General features: G+C 40.2%; 1 long non-coding RNA gene across 1 annotated transcript in view; it reads right to left on the minus strand.

Annotated features, from left to right (window-relative positions):
* Window positions 1–24530, minus strand: part of LOC147655501 (uncharacterized) — a 52608-nt gene extending 28078 nt beyond the window's left edge. Inside the window, exon 1 of the long non-coding RNA XR_015287904.1 lies at window positions 24252–24530. This is a non-coding gene — a long non-coding RNA (uncharacterized LOC147655501). The remainder of the gene's footprint in view (window positions 1–24251) is intronic.
* Window positions 24531–27911: the final 3381 nt, after the last annotated feature.

A 27911-nucleotide genomic window follows, 5' to 3' on the forward strand; every position in this document is an offset into this window, starting at 1 on the left:
GACAAATGAAGATTAAATGAGACTATTCATGTGGAATTTCACTTGTATCCTGAGCACATGATGTTTTAAAATGTGTGCAGGATTAGCATTCCTAGCCTAGGAATTTCCTATTCCTAGGAAAACAAAACCCCCATCTAAAACTTCTGGGGTCTGGAGAACATGCAGATGCTGCTGCAACCTGGCTCTGGGCAAACATTCCATGGCAGTGTCAAAGAGCAAAAAAGCCAAGACCAAGATTTTTGTTTTCAAAAATGTGCTTCTATCCTGGCTGTGGTCTTGTCCCTTTGCTGACTGCTGTGCCAGCCCTGGAGAATGGCACACACAAACTGGTTTTAGCATGAGAAGTGAGTGAGCTACAGTCTCCCATCAGCTTCTGAAACTCCTGAACTTCCTGGAGCTTTCAGAGCATATTGAATTATGCCAATGTTCACAGGCAAGAAATTACTTGAAAATGAAAAAATATTGCTGATATATTTTATTTGTATTGTCAGCTACTGATTCTAGACTGCATTTTTTCATTTATGCAGAGGGGCTGGGCATACATGTATGAGGAATAACAAAAACACTTGCTTCCTTTGCAGTCTGGGATTATCATTACCCATTCTGTGAGCTAGTTGTAAAAAGACTGACTTTTACCAGCTGGTCCCCAGTCCCATCTTTTCTCCAGTAGTTTAGGAAGTCCTACAAGCCTTCAGTCATAAAGTGTGATTCTAAAGTGCAGATTTCTCTGCAGCTTGGCAACCTTGCTGGAAGATCTCCATGAGGTAAAGTTTGTTAGTTGTTGGGCCTTAGTATCCAACAGGAAACAGAAATTTGACCTCAGTAATTAGACAAATGTAGTTCTAATTTCTGAAAGTAAACATTATCCTGCTTTTGTCTCCAATTTTCCCGTGTCACACACATAAGCCTGTCATACTCATTATCTTTAAAAATCTCATTTGGCTAAAAGATTAGTTTGGGCCTAGCAGAAAGGTCCAACTAGGTCACATTTTTATAGATGATGGCTCTTATTTCCCTGTTCTGTCAGCACCTAGGCTGTCCCTCTGCTGCTGTCCTTATTTTGATACTGGTTTTCTAGGGTAATTCTCATTGCACCTTCCTGGACAAGAGATTTTGATCCCTGGCATAAATCTAGACCAACTCTGCATTTAATGCACTTACATAAATATATTATGAAATCACCATTTTTTCTGCACACACACTTATTAGACATAAGATACCATAGATATAAACGGCACTCTGATTTGAGCTGTTTATAGGAAAAGAGCAGACATTAAATTATTTGTGCAGATTTATGGAGTTGTGTTTTTAATTTTGTTAAGGAGAAGCAGACAAGAAAATGTGTCACATTTTCCAGCAATTCACATGAAACCTCATTGTACTCTCTGAAACATGGTATCCCTGATTCTTCTTACCCAGGAGCTTCAGCAGTTTGGAGAGTCCACAGCGTGTGCCAGCAGCCAAAAAAGAAAACAAGGATGAGGGAACGATGCTTTTTTGCATGTGAGACTTGGCCGTGCCTTACCAAACACAAACCCAATTCATCATCTTCCAGACACTATTTCATACCAACAATTTTTCTGTCTCTTTAATGCATCTGTCTGTTTATCTCTTCTCAAGTACCATCTGCTTGTCCTGCTCTCGCACTGCACATGTTCACAGCGAATACACCTCCGAGGTGACAAATGAGCAGTCAAGCTAATTTCATTGGGATAAACAAGAAAGCAAGAGCCAGATGGAAAGCCATGGAGAGAGCCAATGTCATTTGGGGGGGAGGAGAGAGTGTTTGGAGGAAGAATCACCATAACAACGGCAAGTGCAAAGAAGAGGTTTCTATTCTGTCTATCCCACTAATTACTATGAATATTTTATTCTTGCCCTGTGGTTTATCCATGTCCAGATCAATGATTTACTGGCAGATGGCTTATTTTGTTCTGGACCGATTTTTTTCCATTAAGGTTGACTGTTTTGATTTTCATGAGGTTTGGGGTTTAGATTTTTTTAGTTCTCCTTTAGGAGTTTGGACTGTTTTTATCGGATGCTCACAGGGAAGCAGCACTTGAAGGAGTTTGACTACTTTGTGAATTCCAAAATGAGAGCACCTTTTTATTACAGATTTTAATTACGGTAAAGACAACACTTGTTGATAATGTTCATTCAGACCTTGCTTTCAGTTTACAGATAATCTTTTGAGACTGTAACTTTTCTCTATATCGTAGTTCCAAGCCCTGGCACAGCATAAAGATCTTAAATAATCCTGACTACATTGGCAAAGGTCCAGCTAACTTCAAAGCACCAAGATCTCTCTGCCTGTCAAAACACAAAGATTGTAGCCATTTAAGTAAACTGGTTTAAAAACACACTTTAAGTAAAAAAAAATGCAAATCTTAAAGTGTGTGTGTGTGTGTGTGTGTGTGTGTGTATGCGTGCTCGTGTCTAGCTTTAAAACTGTTTTACATTGCTTTAGACTGTTTCAGCAAGAGACATACCCAAAAGCAGCAGAAGAAAACTTAAAATTGAGCTAAATATGTTTATATAGGCCTTAAGATGATATGGATTTTTAAAACATTATTTTAGTTTGTTTAGATTCGTTTAGTTTGTTTAGATTTTTAAAAAATTATTTTAGTTTGGTTTTCAGTTCAAATTATGCTTGATGCATATTTATGCAGCACAAAGCAGCACAGTGCAGGTACATGTTAGTTGCTGCATGGAGAGATGGCTTAGAGCTGGAAGCAAAACTCTTTGGCCAGGCTAATAAACTTGTTCAAAAAAAGGCACAGCACAGTGTCTTGCAGAGATATTTGTGCTAGCTGGGCATTCCCACATAGTAAAAGTCAGTGACCTTACTGCAAACGACAATCTGGTTTATAATTTCCAGTGACACACAAATGCAGAGCTAAACCAGCATGTTGAGAAACCTCTCAAGTTCACTGTCATTGCATTCAATAATAGCTTAACAAATTTAACAATACTGGCTCAGCAAGCACTGTATTTTGCTAAAATGAACAGACAAGGCACTTAAAAAATGTCTCTGGTTTTTGTACAATATCAGTATCATTCAGTGTGAATTGGGTCCTACAGCTCAACATGTAATATTTAAAAAAAAAAAAAAGTGAAACCATGATCTAATTAAAATACTCGTCTACCTGAGCTTCCCAGAGCTCAATTCCAATCCTGTGTACACTGAGCAATTTCTTCAAACACTAATCTATCTGCATCAGAAATCCCTATTTCACGCTTTTCAGTGAAATGCCTCTCTGAAAAAAAATTGCTCCCTCCCCCACTGAAATATAAGCTTTCACTTTGAAGCTACATTTTCAATCAATCTGCTTTAGACCTTTGCTATAAGAGTCATTCTGTATGTAATACAAGAATGTACCATAAGCATTGTCTTTTAAAATCAGTTTTAGGCTCTGTAAAGTAGGAGGTCTTCATGAGCAGGAGCTATTCTGCTGAATGGTGCAGAATCACACCGTGTGCTGGAAGACTTTGTTCTTTGTCTCCCTTCTCACTAAACACATGGTTCTCCATCAGCTTACTCAACCAGTTTGCTTTTGTTATGTTAAACACTCATGGAAAGACTGAGGCTCAGATCCGTCCTATATTCCTGTGTGTTCCAACTGCACTCAATGCTATTTGCATGAGAAGCACTATTTGATTAAATTTTGGGCATGGTATTATGTGGCAAGTTTGCACAATGAAGTGGGGGCCTAAGCTTAATAACAGAAGGGTCCTTCCTCTTCTATAAGATCCTAAGGGAAGGACCACTCATGTGGAAAAAGATCCTTAGTAAAAAGCCTTTTAAAGATTAAATTTGATTCTTAAAATCTTATCTAAAGATTTTCTCTTAGTAATGTTGTACTCCTTGGGAGACAATACCATGGTAAATCACACTATGTGTTCTTCTACTTGTAAATAAACAAGTCTTATTATATGCCTGGAGAACACACCCAAAACCTCAAAAAGATGAGATTTTAGGATGGAGAATGTTACATATCTCTATAAGCAAGTAAAAGAAATGTATGCAGTTTGCAAATGGAACAAAAAAAGGATAAAACATGCCATAAATATAGCTCTCACATGAGTGTCTGCTGGTGAACTGGTATTGTAAGAAGGTAGTTCAGGTTCCACTTTTGTAAGATGTGTAATAATCTCCATAGCAAGGCAGTTTCAAGAGAACAGGCACACCTGCCTATACACAAATGATTGCAAAACTTTTCACCTCCTCAGCAGCCACAAAGTCAACAGAACAGAAGACCTTGAAGTATCTCAGAACTTTTCCTGAACAAACATCAAGAACTCTGGAAGGTAACTTCATCCAGGGCCTTCCTGACAGGCCTCCTGTAGTCTGCAAGGACAGCAGTGCCAGAAGAAAATATTTGGTCATCTCAAATGTAGGAGACTCACTCTATTTTCAGTAGCACCCCCTCCTTTCCCCTGCCCACAGCACAAATATCCAGGTGCTTCTGAGGATCAGGCCTGGCCTGGGCAGCCCTCAGTATCTTTATAACCCTTTGACCTTTTCTTCTGTCTTTTTTAAGCTTCCTTATTTCTGTTTCAAACACTCGTCCATCTGAGGATGGATAGATGGATGGATCTGCAACTGGTGACCTTCTGTTCATTGCCAAGGTGGAAAAAGCCAATGGATTCACTTAGCAATGGACATTTGCCCACCAGCATTGCTTGCAATTATTTTCACATACCCTGGATAAAATGATCATAATCCATATTCTGAATACACAAGGCCTTTGGATGAGTAAGCAGCACCCTGAAATCAGTGAAGCAACTGCATAATGTGCAGGTGCTCTGGAGAGAATTACCATTTCCCAGGGCTATCAGGATTGTATAATATTAAAAAAGATAAATCCACAGAACAAGCCTTATATAACTTCTTTTATTAAATGCCTCTTCATCTATCCATCCCTTTGTTAGTCTTTCCTTACACTGACTGCACTTTGTTGAGGATCTCACTCCCACTGTACCTGAAAATAAGCATGATGTTTTTGTCAAGATCAAAGCTGGAAATTAATACCAGGACAAGAACCTGTGAAAACCCTTTAAGAAAATCAATTTCCAATACAAAAATTCAAATGAAATAGCTTCTGTTTAATCTTTTCAGAATGCTTATTTGACTAAGATTTGCATGAACACATAATACTTCCAAATGTACCGCTCCCAAACCAAAGTACAGTCTTAATAATCAATAATCAGCTCTGTTGTTGATTGTAGTGATGTAGAAAATCTGCTGCTGCATTTATCAGGTCCTGAAAATAGATTATACCCATGATAAAGGGAGGAAAAAAAATAAAAACAAAAAAAATCTGCAGTAAAGCTCTGACCCAAAAAACCACATCTGCTCCTGTACTAACTCAAACCACCTTTATTAGAGCTCTTTGCACAAACTTTACCATCCTCCAGCCTGCAAAACTGCATATCAGAGGCAGAAATTCTGGATTAGGATTCCCAAGCAAAAGAAGGACACTTTTCTGGTGGGTTCAGTGTCAGGACTAAAGGCTTTAACTTCACTAATAATTTTAAATTGTTTGGGACTTCTCAGCTTTGATGCCTGCATCTAGAAATACTCCTCAGAAATAGTCCTTCCCCTCAGCAGCTTGGCAGGGCTTAGCAACCTGACACATGCAGAGCATTTTAAAGATGCACATTATACAGAGCTTTATTATTAATAGCGCTGAACGCTCGCTTTTCCTACGCAAAGGTACCAGGTCTCCTAAATAAAATAATTTTAGGCACTTTATGGAAATAAAATATTAAGAATAGGACATTCAAGAGCTATTTTGGACTGTCTTTTATCTCCTTATGTACACAATGGTCAAGCATTTAATTCTGCACTAGCCTAATTGCTGAGTACCTTCCACATCCATCTGTGTGCATTGTGGTGAGTACGTGCACTGAGGCCTTAATGAGTCTGACACCTGCTCAGATGAACAAATGGACTAGAATTATCACTGCTAATATCATCCATACATTTAAGATGATCTTAATTTTAAAGGAGTGCCAGTGCACCGAAATAAATGAACTGGTAAGATTACTCCAGCCAGGATACATCTGCAGGAGCAGTGACATGTCCCTGGGACCATCCTCTGGCAATGCAACTGGAGTGACTGCACCCACACACTTGAAGAGTGAGAGCCCTTGAAGCAGGGTAGTCCTGTTGGGAATGTTCCTGCCAAAGATACTTAAGAATGGGGTGGGTGGGAAATGCTATTTCACCTGGATCACCATCATGATATGGAGTATTTTAAATCTATAATAGCATAAAAGACAAAATCTCACTGACAAGAAATGTTCTCTGGCATTGTTCTGTTTACTGTGACTTAATTACTAGTGAGCCCAGAATAGAAGTGCTACAGTGCACAAAGAGATGCAAGACACTTCAGTTCAGTGCTCATTACACAAAAATACCACTTTGTGTTTTCCATACCATTAATAGAATCCTTATGCAATCCTTATGCTCCCAGAAAGATTTGAGTATTAAGTAGCTTATACTCTGAGTAACTATAGATATTACCGAGTTGAGCATCCCAAACAGCCTCCCACAGCCAGACGAGTTGTTATGGTTGTGTTTGTGGTGACATTTCAGAAAAAATAATGCAAGGGAAAAATTCACAAAAGCACAGATACAACAGGATCATGAAAACCTACCTCATACTCAGCATGTAAATGGGCTTCCTCAATCTTGTTTTCATGTATGTTTCTCTAGTATTTAGGTGACATTTCTCTCAGGGCTTTTTTCCGAGGCCTGAAAGAACACAGCTTCCAGTATAAGCTTTTTTCAAAGCAGATTTTGTGGCATTCAGTTAATACTCTATTCTTACCAGCATGGTACTCCTGATTTCCCTTATTACCCTAAGCAACCAAGACTGTGAACTTCTACTTCCAGAGGAGCCCCATCTTCTGTCTATGTTTGCACAGGTAGAAAGGCCCCAGCTGGGAGTTTTAACTCAATTCTTGATTGTTTCATGTTCCTCTTTCCATTCATTCCCCCCTTGAAAGCCATGTGTCTGGGTTCTGCCATTTCATCTCTCCCTCGTCCTCCTCCATCAAATACAAGTCTCTCTTCCTCATAACTCCTACTCACTCCTCTTCTGCTCTGCTTTCTGAGAGACAGTCCTTTATATCTACTGAATCATCCTCTGGGCTTCCTTCACCTCATCACTTACATCAACCTTACCACTGATTTCTAATGGGAAAAATGAACATGAATTTCCCACTAATATTTGGTCATTTTCTTCCACAGTTACTGTGCAGACCCACTCCAGGTACTTCCACCAGAAAAGATGTCAGCTAATACCAGGATAAAGACTGAGAGAGGCTGCTCCATGGCTGGGAAGGCTTTCTATATGAAAATGTGAGGATGTTATCAAATTCTTGCTGGTCCATGCTCAAGTACAGGATGCATATAGAACCATAGAATCAGAGAATCATTTAGAAAAGACCTCCAACATCATCAAGTCCAACCATAAACATGGTACTGCTCTGGTCACCACTAAACCATGTTCCTAAGTGCCAGATCTTCATGTCTTATTTTTTAGGAATTTTTTTAATTCATATATATAGATATAAAATAAAACCAATAGCAAATATATTATTTATTTTTAAAAATTAGCATTAATTTTTGCATAGAGACATTTGCATTTGCAAAATTTGCAAATATTTGCGTAGACACAGGGTGATCTAACACCAAGGTCTCTGTATTTACAAATAAGCACATATGTATAAATTTAGAATTTAGTGTGCAACAATATTTCTTCTGAATCACCCCTGAAAGCTTAGGACCATTTAGAATGATAATGCTCTGGGAGATAAAAGGAGTCAGAGCATGCCAAAGTATAGGATAAAAAATTACGTGAGATGGTGTGAACCCTGCAATATAATGTCTGCCCTTCATATAGGACCAAGGAGAAATTTAACCTCTGTGTGTTTAAGCTTCTCTCTTTCTCTTGGTTATAGCTTCCAGCCCAGGTGGAGACATCTCTGTTCCAGCAGCATGAGCTAAACTGAAGACGTGGCAGCCGATTGTTTTCGCTCACTCTGTGTATTCTAATGGCTCATCTGGATCAATTCCTTCATCTCACAGAATCCTGAAAGGTACTTGTTAGTGCCTTGTTCCATTAGGACAGCACTATTAAAATGCTCAAGTGATTCCTCCAGGTCTGTGTATATATTAGATGGCTGGCCAGGACACCAAGCTGGGATTTATTAGTATGCTGTGTACAATGAGTAGCAATCAATACTTCAGTCTTGGCACAGTTTAACTCTGCAGAACAGTCTGAAGATACAGTTCATGCCAAATAGCAGCATAGGATTTAGTGCAGTACAGATGTATCTGAAATATTTTAATAAAAAGAAGGGTTATGGAAAACATTTGGCAGTTTCTGGAGCATGCAGCAAATACTACATTATATACCATCTATAAGAATATGGCTGAGCATGTACAATGTATTAAAAAGATGTTGTATCCATTTCCTATAAGAAGGTTCATCCTTCTATAAAAAATATAAATGTTTTAAAGTTTGGGGTTTTTTTAATGTTTCCAGTTAGGCTGGATTTGTTTGGTTTGCAAATATAATCCCATTTGTGCTCAGCTGAACTTATTTATTACTCTTGAGATAAGACAAAATTTCTTATGCTCTCTGCTAGAAGTTCCATTCAGTAGTCTTCAATTTAAAATGTTCTTGCTAGAACATCCATGAGAAAATTGTATTCTGAACTCTGAATCCCAAATGTTTCTGCTGCTTTCTACTGTGGCAGCAGAAAAAGGCTTTTTATTCCAATTAACTGGTTTCCAGATGAGGCAGCATTTCAAGGACTGCCACTACCATGATGAAATCACCTCATGATCTCAGTCATTAAGCTAATGCAACACACAAAACATACACGTTGGAGCTAAAACCAAACTCATGCCTCAGTGAGCACTCAGGAGAGCTCATGTATTCAAGAGTAACCCTTTAAGCTTCATGGGTCTCTTAGTGGTACAAGCAGCTGTAAAGAGATCCACATCTGAGTGAAAAAAGTGCTTCCCCCTCAGCCATTAGGAGTGGTAGAAGACTCTGCTGACCATCATTGCATTCATTCAGACTTGAAATCCCGTTGATTTCCTCACTCTTTCCAGAAATGTGAGCAATAGTGGAGTAAGCAACATTGTAAAATCCCAAGTAGATATGCAGATGGAAACTTGAGCAGAGGAAATATCTTATTTACTAGATTCTGTTACACCCAGTCAGGCTTCTCTAAATAAAGCAAATATTTTTCACACCAGACCATTGCTAAATGCTAACCACAGGGGTCCCTGGAAAAAATATAATTCCATGTGTCCCCTCCTCCTTTGACTTACTGCATCCCCAAATTTGTTGCTCTCACTGTTGCATCACTTCATATATGAACAGGAAGGCTACAGGATCTATAATCCTTTCCATGTCTGCTGTGGGAGTCATTGGGGTGTTTGCAACACACTGACATCTGAAGGAACAGAGACTGCTGACACATTTGCCCAGGAAAGGCACTGAAAAGCAGCAGATCACTGCCTAAACAATGCATTCTGTAGCATTTTCTGAATGCACTACAAGGCACAGAAGCAGGCTTGTGTTTCTGTGGTATGATATGAAGGTGATTATGACATGGGGATAGTTTATCAGATCTTTCACTATCTTCTCACTCATTGCAAAATTGTGTCAAAAATACTATTGGGCAACATCTGCTCTGTAGGAAGTAGAGAGGTGCTGCTGCTGTAGCTGTTGTGGGCAGATACAACAATATTTTAGGTAAAATTGAATCTTGGTCTGGCATGAGTGTTTCTCTTGATCTCTCTCGGTGTTCTTTGCTGGTTTTAATGTCAAACCATTCACAGTGTCCACGCAGGATTGAATCCCCATGCATGCGAAGACCCCCAGAAACTGAAAGCCAGTTCAAATAATACTTCATGGTTAAGAGCCTAAATTTGACTTCTTTTCTGGCTTCCATATGTAATGTAATGGCTGGAACATCAATGCCCCACTAGTAACTCCATTCAGTTTTGGTTTAAAGATTACTTTTTTTTCCTACCACCACAGAAGAGTTGTATGGTACAGACATTCCAGTTCAGTGCTTCTAAACTAGTGTCATATTTGAAGCACAGTCTCCTAGGTGAGTGAATTCTTTATGGAAACCTAGAAAATTGCTTATCTTCGACCAGCTGTCAGTATTTTTATTTGTTAAATTTCAGTGGGCAGTATTCACTCTGCTTTTTGGAATGTTCTGTGACAAAATATTTTCTCTTGAGAGCCCTGTAACAAATAAAGTGGGGGAATTTAAAGATGCTTGTTTGGGGTTGGTTTTTTGTGGGGTTTTTTTACCTTTAGATGAGTTATTATCAATACTAATATTCTCTAAATGCTTTGTCATGGTAGTGATGTCTTAATAGAGAAAAAACTTTCAAGTCTCTTACTGAAATAAGGGAAAAGCCTCATTGCTTGGACATGTTCCATTTCTCCATGTTATCTTATGGAAAATCACTATTACAGACAGTTTTTTTTAATTGTCTTTGATGACATACAACTTAAGAGGCCTTCTGGAATTCCAGTTGCTGTTTCTGATTATAAAAGAGAGAAGCAGCACAATACCAACAAATGGAGTGCAATAGGTGGAAAATACTTACACAAATAAGTATTAATGCATTTATTTATATATATATGTGCATGCATATGTGTATACATAGATCTCTTGGGGTCCATCCAGAAAAAGGACATGAAAAGACTCAGAGGGCTGGAGCACTTCTCCTATGGACACTTTCTAAGAGAGCTGGATTGCTCATCCTGGAGGAAAGAAGGCTCAGGGAAGATCTTACAGCAGCCTTGCAGTACCTGAAGGGGTCCTACAACAGACCAGGAGAGGGGCTTTTTACAAGGGCAGGAAGTGATAGGACATGGGGCAATGACTTTAAACTGAAAGAGGGCAGGTTTAGATTGGATATTAGGAAGAAATTCTTTACTGTGAAGGTGGTGAGACACTGGCACAGGTTGCCCTGAGAAGTCATGGCTACTTCATCCCTGGAAGTGCTCAAGAGAAAGTCCAGTTGGATAGAGCTTTGAGCAAATTGGCACAATGGTAGGAGGGCTGGAATTAAATGATCTTTAAGGTCTCTTCCAAACGAAAACATTTTGTGATTCTATGATTCTGTTAAATTTAAGACTAAAAGTTGTTATCTTGATTTTATTTCACCCTGAATACTTATGTTCCCCATCTAGCTGTCTGGAGACATGTCCCTTTTGGAGACACTATTTAACACACCCATATTTTGTCATGAGTCTCAGGGAGAAAAGATATTATGTTGGAGTGTGGAAAAAATGTAGAATGGTAGAGGGATCCTTTTCAAGTACCTCACTGCAAATCAACTACCCTTTTGAAGCAGCTCACAGCGACTTGCAGAGCCAGCTACTATTCTTCACTAACTAATTACAAAGCAAAGATACACTTCAGTAGCACAAATGTTCACTTTCAGTGCCTACTCAGTACCATTTTTAGCTCCATTTACTGAGGAAATGAAGCCTATTCTGTATCACTGGGAGGTCTATCTCTTTGTCCAACCCAGCAATACTTGTGTGACTTAAATCAAATCTGACACTTAGAGGCTTTAATAGATAACGGGAGACAATTCAATTGCTCAGACAAACATCTAGAGCTATTTTAAATGTCCACATGAATCCTCCATCTGCTGCTTCAGAGAGGTACAGGTCTTGAATAGATTTTGTATGTTAGCTCCAGTTCCATATGCAAGTCTCTAGAGCAGGAAGCCAGCATCAGACAGTGACATAAATGTCTAGGCACCAAAATCTTGTCCTAAATCCCAGCAAGTTTTTTTGAAAATCCATTGTCTGCTGAGTTAATGGCCACAGAGTAAAACCGAACATTTATCTGTCATATTTTAAGTGCCAGTTCAGAGCTGGCCACAGCTGGGTACCGCCTCCTTCACACTGCTAGGTGTGGGTGGGGAAGGGCCTGGAGATACTGTGAAGAGGCTTAAGATTAAGTGGAGAAGGAGCTGCAGATGGATGAGGATGCTCATAAAAAGCTGTGATTATTGCAGTGAGGTCAAGGCTGGAAATTAAACATGGACTTAAAGAAAACCAGACTTCCTTACGTCCACCATTTCCCATGTTTACTGTATAATAAATTACTTATATGGCTGCTCATTAATCTCTCCAGACACAAACAACCCAAAAGGCCCTAATTTTCAGACTTTGTTAACCATCTTTCTTTATAGTTCACCAGTAATGTTTCTCTTAAGGCAGACCCAAGGCACGGCTGCTGAAGAAGCCCCTGTAAGATTGTTCCTGCCCCTGGACTTCAGTCAAGGCTATTACCTGTTGTACAAAGACCCAGCTCTGAATATCCCTCTCTGAGATGATTACTGTAATGAAGTAGAATATTTACCAAATTTAAACTGAACTAATAGTCAAGGACTAATTTAACCCATTCTTCTGTCTGCCTGGTTCTAATAATGCACGGATTAACTCCCAGCAACTGAAGTGCATTTTTAAATACCCCGTAATCATTTGGCCATACTCCAAAATAAACAGACCCTAGAAAAAATTAAAACATTAAATAAAACTAATAATAATAAAACTAATAATAATAATAATAGTAATAGTAATAGTAATAGTAATAGTAATAGTAATAGTAATAGTAATAATATACTGTTAATTATACTGTTAATATTACTATTGCTATTACTGTTACTGTTACTATTACTGTTACTATTACTATTATTATTATTATTCTGGCCTGAATGTTAAATACTGATGAGGGAGGAAAGGTCCAGATTTAGTCTATATTAAATATCTCATTTCTACCTTACTGGGTCAGCCATATGCGTTGTGATAATATTGGAGAACCAAAGAGATTAAACAGGTAGGTAACCAAGAAAAGGATGGAAATGAGGACTGGAAACATCAGAACAACCACTCTGAGAGAAAGGAGACAGAAGTGTAACTTGGAGTAGACATATAGTCCTGTTTCACCCTAGAATATTATACTGGCTCCCCTGGAAATGACAACAGCCCTGTATCCAAATTCAGAGCCTAACATAAGGCTCCAAGTGACTGACATTTATCATGGGAACAGTCAAGAACTGAGACTATTTGAGATCTTTTCATCTTATCACCCTCTTGCTTCTTCACAACACCTTAGACTAAAAGAACCACTGGACCATTTACACACCTCCATTGCAAAGTGAGATTTTGGGGATCCCATTTGGGCTCAGCAGGAAGGTATCAGCAGTATTTTGTTCACATTCATCTATCTGCCATGGAAGGGCAGGGCAGACCTGTGAGCCCTAATCTCCCAAGACACTGCAGAAAGGTGACATTATCTGTCACAGCAGAGAGAGTTAAGTGCCTTCTGTAGCTTCTGGTGATCTACTGGAAATGGAAGTAAGGGTGCTGTGACTTCCTCATTATTTGGTTCTTCCACACTGGCAAGTTAAATGAAATTATAGCAATATACTCTTTTTCTTCTTCTTTTTGCATTTGGAAAACTTTGAATGTTTTTTGACATGTGGCTGCCTAAAATTGAAAATTTACAAAATATTTTTTCTAATGTGGTATGTTTGATTAATAATGTTTTAAAAAATAAGCCTGGAAATTTGTGTAACAGAAATGCTTTCAATGCTTCTTGCTATCTGCAGTTTGCAGCTCTTCCTGGCATTACTGATGGCTAGTCCATCTCTTTCAAAGCCCCAGTGCATTAAATCATTTTGTAAATTAAAAGAAGTGTGCTATCTCCAGCAGACAAAGAGTGGATAGGAGATCTTCCAGGTTAATGCCAAGCCCTCAAAAAGCTTTTGAAATCTCATTACTCAAGTATGTAATGGACAGAGTAACAGTGAAAGCATTATGTTTGCTGTGCACTGCGTATAACTGACCAACATCACCACACACTGTGTTGGTAAATGGGGTGAATAATCTGCCAGATATTCATTCCCCTTAATACTCTTTTCTATGATACAGAAAATTAATGTTCACATGTTATACATCTATATATGTGTGTGTGTGTGCGTGCCTGGGTTTATATATATAATTTACATTATATATATATATAATTTACATATTATAGTTACCTCTATAAATGTAGTTTAAGAGGACTGCCATTCTGTAAATTACTATAGTGTCACAATATGCTTAAAGTGTGACCATAAAGCCTCAATACAATCACTTCACTTTACCCATTACCTAAAGTAACATAAAACATACTCATAGCAACTTTTCCCTTGTGTCTTCTCAAAAATCCAAAGCCACTTATTATGAACAGGGTTTAAATTCATAAGTGTCTAATGAAGCATAAGTTGTAGTTTACACAAACCACAGTGCTGAAAATCACCTTCCTCCTCACCCTTCCTTTTCTCTCTTCCCAAATAAAGTCTGAATTCACACTGATATCTTCTTGACTACAGACACCAATATAATCTTCCACCCCAGCAAACCTCCCCACTCTAAAAAATAATATAATAACCTAGAACATAAGGCTAACTTACACAAGTTCTGATGTAAGTTATACATGCATTCAAGTATTACAGCACACACACAATTATTACCTCCTAAGTTACATTTTTTTTTTCCAAGTGAGGAGGAAAATCACTTCAGCAAAAATTCAGGCCATTTCTGAAATAACACAACAGCATTTGGCAGAATTTACAAACCAAGAGAAATCTGAACATTCCATAAATGTCTAGACATGGATATTCTAGAAAAAGCAATGCAGGCATTTTCAAAGGTACATTACACTCATCTCACTCTGTACTACCAAGCCAGTTTTACAAATGATCCCAACAAGGCAAAGAGTGTTTTTGAGCTCTCTTAACTTTCTTCTGACTTACAGTCTTCTGACTGCAGAATATGGTTTGAAAAATTGCCAAAAGACCAAAACAACATCAACAACAACAAAAAAAAGACCATCATCAAAACTTGTGCAGAGAATTGGCCCTGAAACAACCTTACATCAGTCCCTTTCCTTTTATTTGTGTTTTATTTGCCTTGGGAAGCGTGTGAGAGCTGCTCTTTGCTGCGCATCCAAACTCAAAGGCCCCACATCCCAGTGCTCCAGGCTGCCTATCGACAGCCAGACTCAGCAAAAGGAAGCCGTGGGCCTACGTGGAGAGGTGTGTTTCAGATCTGGAGGCCTCTTACACAGAGCAGATGGGATCAGCATGGGATGAGGAAACTAACTTAATGTCATGGCTGTAGGGAGCTGCTAAGTGATGCAAATTTTGGCTTTGCTCTGAAGGGAGAATGAACACATCCATTTGCTGCCTCTGTTCAAAGTGAAAGGGGTCTCTGCAAGCAGAGAGAGCAATTACCACAGCTACTGGCTAATAATTATTAGACCAAATTTAGTAAGATGATCTTGATTCATAAAGCTCTTGACATGACGTGGTGTTTTTTTCTCATTAGGACTTTAGCTAAATCAAATTCAAATTTCTATCAGGAAGCTGCCGCGTGAGCAGTGTGGTAAAGCAGCTCTCAGCAGCACTGTGCCACAGTGGAGCAGGACTGCTCCATCACCACTTCCACATTTTCCATCCTGGAAGCAATAACCTGAGAGGCCCAAAACCCTTCAGAGCCCCATCAAGATGAGATGGTATTTTGGATCCACGGAAGGTATCATTCCAGACGATGTCAAGTATGGATCACCACCATCGGCACATTTGTTTAACAAATCGCTTTGCATGCCTACCTCTTGAGAGGGCATATTGCACTGCAAAAATACCATGTCATTGGTATTGTTGTGTGATTTATTTCTTCATAGAGAATTTCTTCCAGAAATTTTGGCAAAATTTATTTCAAACTGGAAAAAACCCAAATGTCAAAATAATTACATGTCTCTCTGAAGAACACTTTCCTGGGTTTGGCTGGCTCTGATTAAGGTAAACTAAGAATGAATGTCCTCAAACTGTACATCCACCATTTATCTTCCAGCAAGGAATCAGCCTGTTCTGAAAAGCCCAAACAGACGTGCTGAGCAATTCAAGTTGCCTGAACAAAGAGATGAATCAAAAGCTGAACAAAATGTGTACATGGGAGCAGGCACAGCGCTGTGACTTGTGAGCTACATTATCCTGCAATCACAGTGTGACAAGCGGGTCCTGTGGCCAGACTGCACTTTAGTTTGGGAAGTGTTTTGCATAGTCTGGTTTGCATCTTTCTTTGGGACTAACCAAAAGAAGATGGAGAACAGCCTTTGAAAGGCAGACACATTGATTAGTCATACTATTCAGGTGTCAGATTTCTAGTTAAATGGGTTTAAAACTGAATTTACTTTAAAAATCCAAAGATTAATTCCCTTTGTTTACTCACTCCTTCAGATCCAGTTCTTGCAACACTTCATTCTTCTTACGTGTTTTTGAAAGCTATATGCATTCTTACTGGGAACAAGAATCATCTTAAATTCCTGAGTGACTGGGTGGCTCACCAAGATTTCTTTATGACTAATGAATTTTTTTCACTCCTTCAAACCTTCATCATTAAGGCTATTGTTTCCCCAAGGAGATGTCCTTTTGTATTCAAAAACTGAACTACATTCTTCCCATGTACTTTGTGGCAGATGCAGCTGAGTTCTGAACACCTCTGGAGACTCAGCTTCCCTGTGAGCTGGTATCAGCCATTAGTTGGCAAGCTCTAAGGTCTGCTCTTGTAACTGCGTTCTTATTCCTTTCTTCCTGTTCTCATTCTACAAAGTTTATGGCAGGGTTGTATAATTTTTTTAAAAAAAAACTAAATATTTCTCTCCACTAGCAGCATGGTGAGATATGCTTGTGAAACTGCAGATTGTGACAAAATGAGATTTCTGGATCTTTGTCTCACACTTGTGCTGTTCATCTGTCTCTGAACTGTGTAGCCTCACTATTCCCTCATATTTGAAAGGAACAATCTTTTGGGAAAGGACTGACAGTGTTAATCACAAAGGTAAAACCAATCTTTTCTTCTCTGTTCTCTCCAGAAACTCTGCTTCCTTTCAAAACAAAAAGTTCTCTGTTTATATTTGTTGGGGTGAGGAAGTTAGTGGATATTCAGGCTCATGCAAGTCTTGAGTGATGACAAGTGAGAGCAAATGTTTTCTTTTCTTCTGGTTTTACTTGAACTTTTGTAAAGAGAGAACGAAGCCCTTTACTCTGAAAGAAACCCTGGCTGTTTGACAAGATGGCTGCAGTAAATGACAGAATGAGGTCTGTTTGACCTCTGTGTGTGACAAATTTACCTGATATTTATAGAATAATTTTTAAAGTGCCAGAAGATGAACTGCTTAACTGTTTCCCATGTATGTAGGTGTTATACCAGCTGCTCAAACAGTCTAGCACCTGGTGGCTGTTATTGGTTGTTTTTAACAATAGTGCTTTAAAACCTTCTTAGCACAGGTTTTCCTCTTTCTCCACTGAACAAACCTATGGGCTTGTACAGCTTCACAATCTGCCTCACATGGCCAGGGCATGGCCTGAAGAAACCCCTGTCTTCTGTATGCAGCAGCCCCTAGGATTCCCATTAGAGCAGTCAGGAGGAACTTCTTAGCTTCTCTTCATTTCCCCAGCTTCCTGCCCATCCAAATAGTTCTCCCATTCTGTAGAGATAGCTCTGCCTAGTTGGTTTCTCTGACACTGCCCTTCAGATTAAGCTCTTGGCATAAATACACCTGGGAGCTGAGACAATACTTCCTTTGGGCCTTTTTGCTCTCAGCATATGCTTCTGCAAGCCCAATCTCTGCCAGGAAAAGAGGAGATGTGGCTGACCCCAGGACAAGACTGGTTGCTGGCAGGACCCAGAGAGACTCCTTCTGATCTCAGCTAACAGATTTGAAGGGAGGTATGACTGTATTTTAGCATATTCAATCTGTTAATCATTAGTGCTAGGGAATCAATTGTGTCCTTTCACAGGGAACAGAATGATGAAATCTGTCTTCTTTGAGGATTTTGCAGGGTAAGATGCTGGCTGACAGCTAAGTACAAAAGGGAGTATGTAAAATGAAGTTTGTGTGGGTTTGGGAGAGGACAGGGCAGAAAGAATTTTCATCAGCATTTATTTCTCTTTCTTCCTTGCTATTGACCCAGCTCTCTAACTACACACAAACATTCACAGCTTATTACACACTGCTGCTGCAGGTGTTTTCAGTCTGATGGCTGGCAGCAGCCTTGATCTTAGCTTCTCAACACTGTATTTGTAACTCAGGTCTACAGAACGTGAGTGATGCCAGGCAGGATTTTTACAGAAGTAAAGGGCAAAAGCAGCTGAGTCCCCTTCAAGACACTGAACGTACAATGAATGTCGGAATCATACCCTGGCTGTTCGGAAATTGGTGCCATTAGCAGGAAAAAGCACATACTAATCAATAAGTGTTGGCACTTAATGGCTCTGAAGTATTGGTGGGTTGACAATTTATATCTACTCACAGCACTGAAGCGAGTCACAACAATTTGCTGTCTGCTTGCCTGTTGAAACCCGCCAATATAAATTGTCTGACTGGCACTTGCTAATTCTTCCTTCCAGTGTCATAAATTACTCTGTTTAGAAATCAATAATTCTTATATGGGGAACGGGTAAGGAGGCACGGTGCTGTTTAATTAATAGCTAATTTTCACAAGGTAACATCATGATTTCCCCACCAGATTTTTTGGATGCAACTCTATAGATTTATTCAGAAGACCTCTGTAAGGTACATGCACATCCTTCTGAACTTCCAGAGATCAGTTTTCACTTATTTCAATCTCTTCTGAAGTGCCTGTGTTCCCCATCTCTTGAGATCAAGCTTCCTTTCTGTGCTGGATGTGGTAAACTCAAAAGGCTTCATCACCTACCTGAATCCCAACCAGGGAGCCGCCCCTGGGGCAGCCCAGGCCCTGCCCTGTGCTTGCACAGGAAAAGCAAAACCTGCCACAGTAGGGGACTAGCTCGGCACTGCAGATTGTTCTGGTGGCCTCACTCAGAGACAAAATCCACCAGGGCAAATTCCTACTTCTCCCACTGAATACTTCACTCGTGAGTTCCAGCTAGCCCACCTCTGAAGAGATGAGACTACCCTCTTTTAATTGAAACTTTCCAGGAAAAGGGCATTTTAAAGAGAATTCCCATAAATTATAACAATTTCTCCCCAAATTGTGAAGGAAATCAGCAATGGACCCTTGGCAATGTAGAGAGCAACCAAAAAATTGAAAAAAAAAAAGGATCTATATACACCTGAAAAAGCATGAATGCTCTTCTCTGAGAAAATTTTCATATTGACATGGGCTACTTATAGAAAAAGATTCAAGGAAGGTTCACCAAGTCTATTACTAATATGACACATAGTACAGGATATGTTCACTCACACTCCACTGCAAAGTGGAAATGGGAGAATCACAGCATCATTCTGAAATGAACCATCTTGCTTATCATTGTAAAAAAAAAATTAAAAATTTAAAATAATATTTTACAGTATTTTTGCTCTCTCAAAACAATACCTTAAATTTTGTTCCTCAGATAAGTTTATTAATTTTTGATAGCCTGTTCCTCAGTGAGTTTAGCTTGATCTGGCTTTTGGACAAAATGTAATTATAGAGATGATAACCAATTTCATGAATAGTTACAATGTGTAGAACCAAATCTCTGCTTCTCTCAGGATTCTCCTTTATCAGCATATTAGATCACTGTCTCAGACACCTGATGTGGGAGAAAGAAATTAAGGTGAAATGACAACTAGCCTGAGAGATGGAGAAGGCCCATGGCACACCATCAGTGGGGAATGAGACAGAAGAAATTTATTTGATCTCCTTCTTCATAACTAAGCTTCAAGAAATCTGAAATTGTATCCCATGGGCCCTTTATTAAAACAATTAATATCTGGTGTAGAAAATGATCCCCAAGTCCGCACGCTGGACTGGAACTTGCAAGACTTGGTTGTCATGAAGTACATCCATCACCTGATCTGCTTGTTCCTGAACATCCTGTAGAATGTGGACAATCACAGTGCCCTCAGAGGCATTTTGTGAGGACAAGCATACAAGGAATCAGAGTGAGCTCAGAAGATGTATTGTTAAGGAGAAAGCAAGGGTTAAGCAGAATTTATAAGAGTGGTACCTATGTTCTTCAGATTCACATTTTCACCCATTTAATTTAGTGCTTCTGTTTCATCACAGATATAATAAGCATCTGAATGAATGTACAAAAATGCATCATAGTTACATTGTGGCCAAGATTCTCAGCTCTCCACTGATTTCAAGGTGTTACAAGAAATCTAAGGCACCTTCTAGGCCCCTTCATGTTTCAGATACTTGTAAATATCACAGATCACACATATACAGGGAGATAAAACAGCTGCAGATAAAACAGCTTCCCATGTTTGAGAAAATATAACAAAAATGTAAATTATTTTATCATGTCCCAAAATTTTTTGCAATCTGAAAGTAAATGCCTGCTTAGCTCCAGCTGAACTAACACTTAATGTTATGTCCATCCAAACAGTTGCAGCTGCCCAGAAGACAGAAAAGCCTTAAATGTTTGGACAAGAGGTATGAAAGCTGTGAAAATGTTTTGGAAGTGCCTGAACATGAGCAGTGAGCATAGACAGGCACTTGGGGTGGTGTGAGGAAGTCAGGAATCCAGAAAGCACATCCAGCTATTGAACCATTCTCATGCTTTGGCTGGATCTCTGACAATCTATTTATGAAAGCCTGAGGCTTCTGGTAGAATTAAAACCTAAAAAGTGGGCTATTCACACACACACACACACAAAAAAAGGCCAGTTACAGGTGGGACTCCAGAGGGACAGTATCTCTAGATAGCTGGAGACTTGCCTACAGCCCCCGCTTTCCTAGGCCTCTTGTGCTGTGGAAGCCAGGGCAGAAAACTTTGACCCACCAGGTAGGAGACACAGAGGGAGAGGGCAAAATGTCATGGAAGCTCTTCTGCATTCAGACAGCTCAGAATCAGCACCCTACACAAAAGCATCACTCAGGTCTGGAGGAGTTTTTCAAATGGAAACCAACCTGTACTCAGCCAGCTCTATGTTTCTGCATAAGAAAAAATACAGATTGCACTCTGACGGCTTCTGCAAGCAGGTGTGGCTGTAAGAACATCAGTCACCCTCAGTGACAAAGGGTTTTGTTTGGTGTCATGTCTCAGAAAGTCATCTTTGTCAGAAGCAATACAAGAAGAGAGACACCTCACTGGGCAATATGACATCTGGATACACCTACTGCAGACTTTGACTATTCACATATTTTTCTTAAACAAAGATATGAATTCCTGTCACAGAGTTTAACATCTTGCATTTGGGGGTTTTCTCAGGCTTTTTTGCTTTCTATACATGCACTATGTTCTTTTTAATTAGGGTTCTCCTCTAGCCTAAATAAAACATTTATTTTAACATAAATTAATCGGTATCAATAGAAGCACTAACTGAATAAATAAAGCTTGCCTACAATATAACATTTATTTGGTGATGTTCAAATTGTTTGACATTGTCTGGTCCTAGAGGTACTGTACTGTAAACTGAGGTAGTCATTGGGTGGCACAGTGCAGCAGGCACCAAAAATCTGGCACAGCTGTAGCAACTGCTCCCTAGGGCAGGCACATTGGTGCTGAGGCTGGAGGAGTGGATAGGTTTGCTGCCTCTTTGCATGAAACATTTGGTGACCTAAACAACCTGCCTGAGAGGGATGCACATACCATGTCTCTGTGTCCTAAAGAAACTATTAAGATAAAATGTTCAGTGCTGTCAATCATTTTCTTTATTTTCCTCTCAGTCTTCAAATCCAGTGTATTAGCTCATTAATAAACACCACTTGTCAGCTGCATCTCCTGTGTATTCCCAGTGAAACAAATAAGGTGTGCCAGAGAAGCATTTACTGTTCAGATTCACTGGTTCAATTTTATCCAGTTGCCACTACTGCTTCATACTTCATCCTACTACCAGATTTATGTCTGGGTTTTGTGATCATCCATAATTTCTTTCACTATTCAGTGCTTTGCCTTTTTGCCCTTATTCTAAGCAGACGGGTGATGCACACACATCTCTCTCTGGGGCCAAAAACACTTTCAATTCTTCCTCCTGCATTAATAACACATACAGACAACTTGTCTTCTAAGGGCTTTTCACTGAATTTTGTTGCCTCTTATTCTACAAAAGATATACTGCTATGAAAAGACTCATTGCTTTCTCCTACCCTTATCCTCAGGGTACTGTCATTGTTATCTATTAGCTACAGAATAGCCAAAGTTTTTCATATTTCTCAATAGTCTTGTTTATTATTTACTGTCCTTTTCACCAGACTATCAGCTCATATCTGCTGTCTGCTATGTATCGCACTTTAATCATTATGATTTTGCATCGCTATTTCAGCATCTCCTATAAAAGCACTCAGAGGGGAGAGCCCTTTCGATCCTGTGGCTATGAAACATGTAACTGTGGCTTGTACCAAGAGGGACTTCTCAGCATCAAATGAAGCACCTTTCTCAGAATTTTCCATAAACACTCAGGTTCACAGGGGTTTGCTTTTTTAAGCCTTTTGCTTTGCTTGAGACTGCCCCCCTTTGGCAATGTAGTGAAAGTCTTTGATGATGTCTTGAAAGAAAAGACCAAGGTTTTCTTCCCTGTTTTTGCCTGTGACTGGAACAGACGCTCATGGGGAAGAGAGAGTTGAAAAGAGGGCTGCTTGGAATTACCCCAGACGCAAGGCTCCGTATGAAATCTAGCTTCATTCACTGTTTAGATTCTAATTGGTCTTGTCATTTAGCATAATTCTGCCCCACATAACTATATCCAGCTACCTCTCACAATCCCTTTAAAAATGTAGGGCTTTACATACTCCTTTTTCTGCAACATATAACAAGTAATAACTTACTGTTAAGCAAGTTTCAACATGAGCAAGCAGCCTGTTAATGTAAATAATTTGCAGGGCTGAAAAAAACCTCTTAAGAGCCCCCTCAAAGGACCGTTGAGTTTCTCTTAGGATTTTCTCTTCACCAGAAGCCCAGCAGTCACAAATAAACAATGCTTTACATAACATGGGTCAGAGGGTTTTGTTGTGGTGATGCTCTGTTCTGCTTTGTCAGCCTGACTGACAATAATCCAGCTCTAGATGTTGCTCCACCCTTGCCAAATGAGAACATATCAGCAACTCCCACAGCTCCTCCAGGCTTGACTTCAGTTTGGAGATTGGCACAGCTGAATGGGATATTTTTGTACTTAGGGAAGGGTGGGGAAGAAAAGTACCATATCATCAAACAGGGCTCTTTCAGAAAATGGCAACTGCTTATGGCAAATTTCAGCTAATGGTGGCCTTTCCCCACCAAAATACTGCATTTCTTATCTCCAGACTATGCCCAAATCCCCATTCTCTGGTACTGCTCGCTTAATGCCTTTAGGACAACAGCTTCAGCCATGCTATTATCAGAGTAGTGCACTTCCATGGAGTCACTGGAGTTTTTTATACACTTCCTGCCCTAGTGCCTGGCTCCCAGTGCCAGACATGGCTGGGCAGAGACTCAGCAGCAGGAAACCTGCTGTGGATCCTCCTCAGCTCACATCCAGGGCATCACTGCCTCCTGCTTCCTAACAGTCTGAGGAGCACTACAAAATCCTTCAGATAAAGACACAGCTGCCTTCATCCTGCACCCCAGACTGCCCCTGCTGAATTTCTTGCCATATGAAGCATTACACAGCCCCTTCTCCCCTTCACTCCTTCCCTCTTTCCACAGTGGTATTAGATTTTGGAGAAACAGAGACACAACAGCAAATTCTGCTGAGATTTTGCCTAACCCAGCTAAGAAAAGTGAACACAGCAGGGAAGTGCAGAGGTTCATTCAGAGTGCTCCTCGGTTTTTTGCTTGCAGCAAAAGATTTTGCTAGGCCTTACTTTGCATGTGTTTGAAGGCACAGAAGCTTATGAAGTTGAAGGCTTGTAAAAAAAAAAAAAAAAAAAAAAAAAAAAAGAGTGGAGTCTTTTTTTTTCCCCTGCATTTAAATCCCAATTATGTCCCTAGACTACATTACATATATATATGTGTGCTTGTTTCAGCCCAGCAAGCACGCTTCAGCTAACACAGCTTTGTGCCATCTCTCCACCCGGGTCTCTCTTGTCCTACAGGTGAGCCCCTAGGGGACAGGACAGGCAGGTAACCCACAGATATCTCCACCACAAAACTCCTCCAACACCTTCTCCAGGCCCAGACCCTCATGGAAATTTGCCTCTGGAAGGGGAAAAAACCTCATTGTCCCCTCTTCTTTTTGCAAACCTGCCTCCCCAGCCGGCACAGCCCTCTGAGCTGGTGGGCTCCGCTGCCGTGTGAGGGCTCCGACTGCCCCGGCAGCAGCTGAGGGGTACGAAGCACTGGGGAGGACATCCAGGAGCTCGTGCCCGCCTTTGCCAGCAGCCCCTCGGTCACTCAGAGCTGGGGATGTTTGTGTCGCCTGGCTTTGGCACCTCTCCCAGCGTGAAAGCCTCCGCGGGCCACAGCCGCCACAGCGCCACACGGTCCGGAGGCAGCGCGGGGGCTGCGGCGCCATCGCGTGTCGGCATGGGGACCGGGACACGGGGACACGGGGACCGGGACACGGGGACACGGGGATATAGGGACACGGGGACACGGGGACATCGGACACAGGAACACTGGTGATAGTAAAAAGCTTTAAAATCATAGAAAATTCGGGGAGTTATAAAGAAAGTTAGGCTTCGCAAGCCCTGGGAAAAGTAGGCCCTAGGAAATGTTAGGCCTTGTGCTTGCTAAAGATCATGTGAAACTGCACCCGTGTAGTTAGTATATGATAAATTATATAATTGTTAGATGTGATTAGATATAATTATTGTTTAAAGAATCATGAGAAACTATGTTAGGGGTTTGGGGGATCACGAGAAATCCGTGCTTGGGTAAAATCAATGCATACAATAGAACAATATAAGTTTAACAATTAATATGTAAGTTATATAATGATAGAGTATAAAAACATGTTCAACTCAAAACCAAGTCAGGTCAGATTTGGGTATGCATACACCCAGAGCTCTTCAATAAAGCACTTTCATATAATCATTCTGTGATTATATGTTCCTGAACGCTAACACTGGGGACATAGGGACATAGGGGCATGGGGACACAAGGACACAGGGACACAGGGACACAGGGACACGGGGACACAGGGACACAGGGACATAGGGGCACGGGGACACAGGGACACAGGGACACAGGGACACAGGGACATAGGGGCACGGGGACACAGGGACACAGGGACATAGGGGCACGGGGACACAAGGACACAAGGACACAAGGACACAGGGACACAAGGACACAGGGACACAGGGACACAGGGACGGGGCAGTGCAAGGCGGTGGGGCGAGCGTCGGGCCGGGTCTGAGCGCTGAGAGGGAATGAGGTGCTCCACAGGAGGGAAGGGCAGAGCCGCATCCCGCAGCAGCAGGGACAGATCCCGCAGAGGGGTCTCTGGCTGTAGGCAGGCTGCCCCGTCTGAGTGGCAAGCTCTGCTTTTTTGGATACCCTCTGATGATACACTTTTCCCATTTCCCAAAGACCTGGTGAAAGAGATGGGTGTGACTAAAGTGCTTGAGAGAAGATGGAACCAGGAGAAGTACAGGGATGGATTATGCTGTGAGGAGGGCTACTTTCCTGAAAACAGTTCTGTCTTTCCACTCAACCCAAAAATATGGCCCAAGAGATGAACACAAATGCAGGCACCCCATGGAGGTGACAGGCTACTGTGCTCCATACTCCCTGTAATCTCTAGCAAGAGTATGGAAGCTCCATCAGGAGAGCTCTGTGGTACCTCTGCAGGATCTGCATTGTCCAGTATCCAACAAGTTCTTAAGTGCAACCAGCAGCAACATTAAAATAATAATAAGGAGCAACATTTTCACAGGAAAGTGTTTCTTTCCACCTCTTGCACCTGTTTGGCTCTGTTTTGTTATGTTTTTTTAAAAACTTTTTGCTCAGCAATTTTTGTTTGTTGTAAGCAAAATGGTTTTTTCCAGACCATAAGCATCTGCACAAGATTCTAGATAGAAACGTACTGGGGTCTTCAGTGGTGGTACAAAAAAAAAGGAAATGTTGAAGAAGTGGGATAGCAGAGTTAAAAGCTACACAGGAGACTAATTATCCTCCAGTGGGCATTTCTCCTCAGAACTCTGAAAAGTGCTTGGGGGGGCAAAAAAGCAGCACAGAGAAGCAAAAGGTACATTGTTAACCAGTCCAAGAAGACTTTTGGTCCTAAAGAACAGAGAAGAATACCCCTTGGAGTACAGAATTAAATGCCTATTAAATGGAAAAACGTTGTAAGGACTAAAATGAAATGGAGCAAATAAGAAACTTAGGAGTACAGAAGTATCTATAAGAGGAAAGCGTTAAAGATGAAAGGCTAAATGATTAACCTGCGGAAAAGGTGGAGGTTAATTTTAATGTGACTGAAAATGCGCTTCAGTTATAGCATCATTATCTCATTTTTACAAGTTATCTCAAAAAAGCATTTCTTTAATGCCACTAACCTTTGGGTATATTTGTCTCCTACATCCCTCCAAGGGAAGGCCAAAGCAGGTTTGGGAAAGGATGAACAAAAATACACAGAAGGTGGAAGAGTATATTTATAATAAACTGATCCTGAGCATCTAATTCCTATGCATTTAAATGCTTCTCAGGAGAGTTCATGACATTCAGCTTTCTTCTTCTGCTCTTTATTTTCAAATATCTATGACACTAAACACTTTGTCAAATATCAGTTAATCAGAACTCAATGAGCAGATTTGGGGAATTTATTACCTCAATAAATAATACAGTGTACTTATTTGTACAAGGTATACAATAAAAATGTACATCATTTTATAATGTCCCAGAATTATTTGCAGTCTAAAAGTAAATGTCTGGTTGCCTCCAGCTGAACTAACTATTAAATATAAAGTTCACTTGAACATCTGTATTTTTTGACTCTTTGGAGAGGGTTTCTCTTTTCCTAATGTTAATGGCTGATAAAATGGAACAATAAATCCACATTCCTCAATCAGTGAACGTGCATTTAGCCTTGTTCCAATACATAATTTCCATTATTACATGATACTCTGGTTGTGATTATCATGAGTTTCTGCTTTGAAATGTATCAAATTTATTTCATGACTCTGTGCTTGGAAAGGAAAAAAAAAAAAAGGCTGCTGGAACAAGTTAAGAAGCCCAGATGGGTCTTCTTGATGCTCCCCTCACAAACCAGTATTCCTACCCTATTCCTGAATGGCACCAACCAAACAAATGCCTGAGGCCTCAGACATATACTCAGATGTGCTGACCACATACCTGAACAAATATGAGCAAAGGCAGTTTTTCAATGTGTCATTTCAGTGGTGGCAAAGAGACCATAAGCGCTCAGCAAATATGTGAGCAGACTACTTGTATTTAAAGCATGTAGCAGAAATTCAGTTATCAAATCTTAGGGATGATGCTTTGGAAATTGTAGCCCTAGCCAGATTCCTTGCATGATGGTGCATGAAGGGGTTCAGTGCTTTTCCATCAATCCTCCAGGTGAATGGATTCTGCCTTAGTTCATTGTACTCAGCTATAATGCCCCATACCAGTGTTTCATAAAATGGGTGCTGAGCTCATCCCTGAGTGGAAAAACTTTATTTGCAGTCATAAATCTCTTACTACTTATTGATGGAATCAGCACAGTTGTTGTGAACTCCTTACAACTTTATATGGTATAAACTTATATTTTATTATACCCTTTCAAGAGAATGTATTTTCTTCTTGGGCTCAGTGATGATAAAACTCCTGCTAAAAGTAGAGAGGGGTAGCAACTCTGGCTTAGCTCCACCATAAGCTCTGCAAAATTAATTAACATTTTTATTTGCTCTTTTCACTCCATACTGTGGCAATTTTGAGCAAGCAGATCTAAACATGTGGTTT

This window comes from Cyanistes caeruleus, chromosome 1 (assembly GCF_971803275.1).
Source record: "Cyanistes caeruleus chromosome 1, bCyaCae1.hap1.1, whole genome shotgun sequence".
NCBI lineage: Eukaryota > Metazoa > Chordata > Aves > Passeriformes > Paridae > Cyanistes > Cyanistes caeruleus.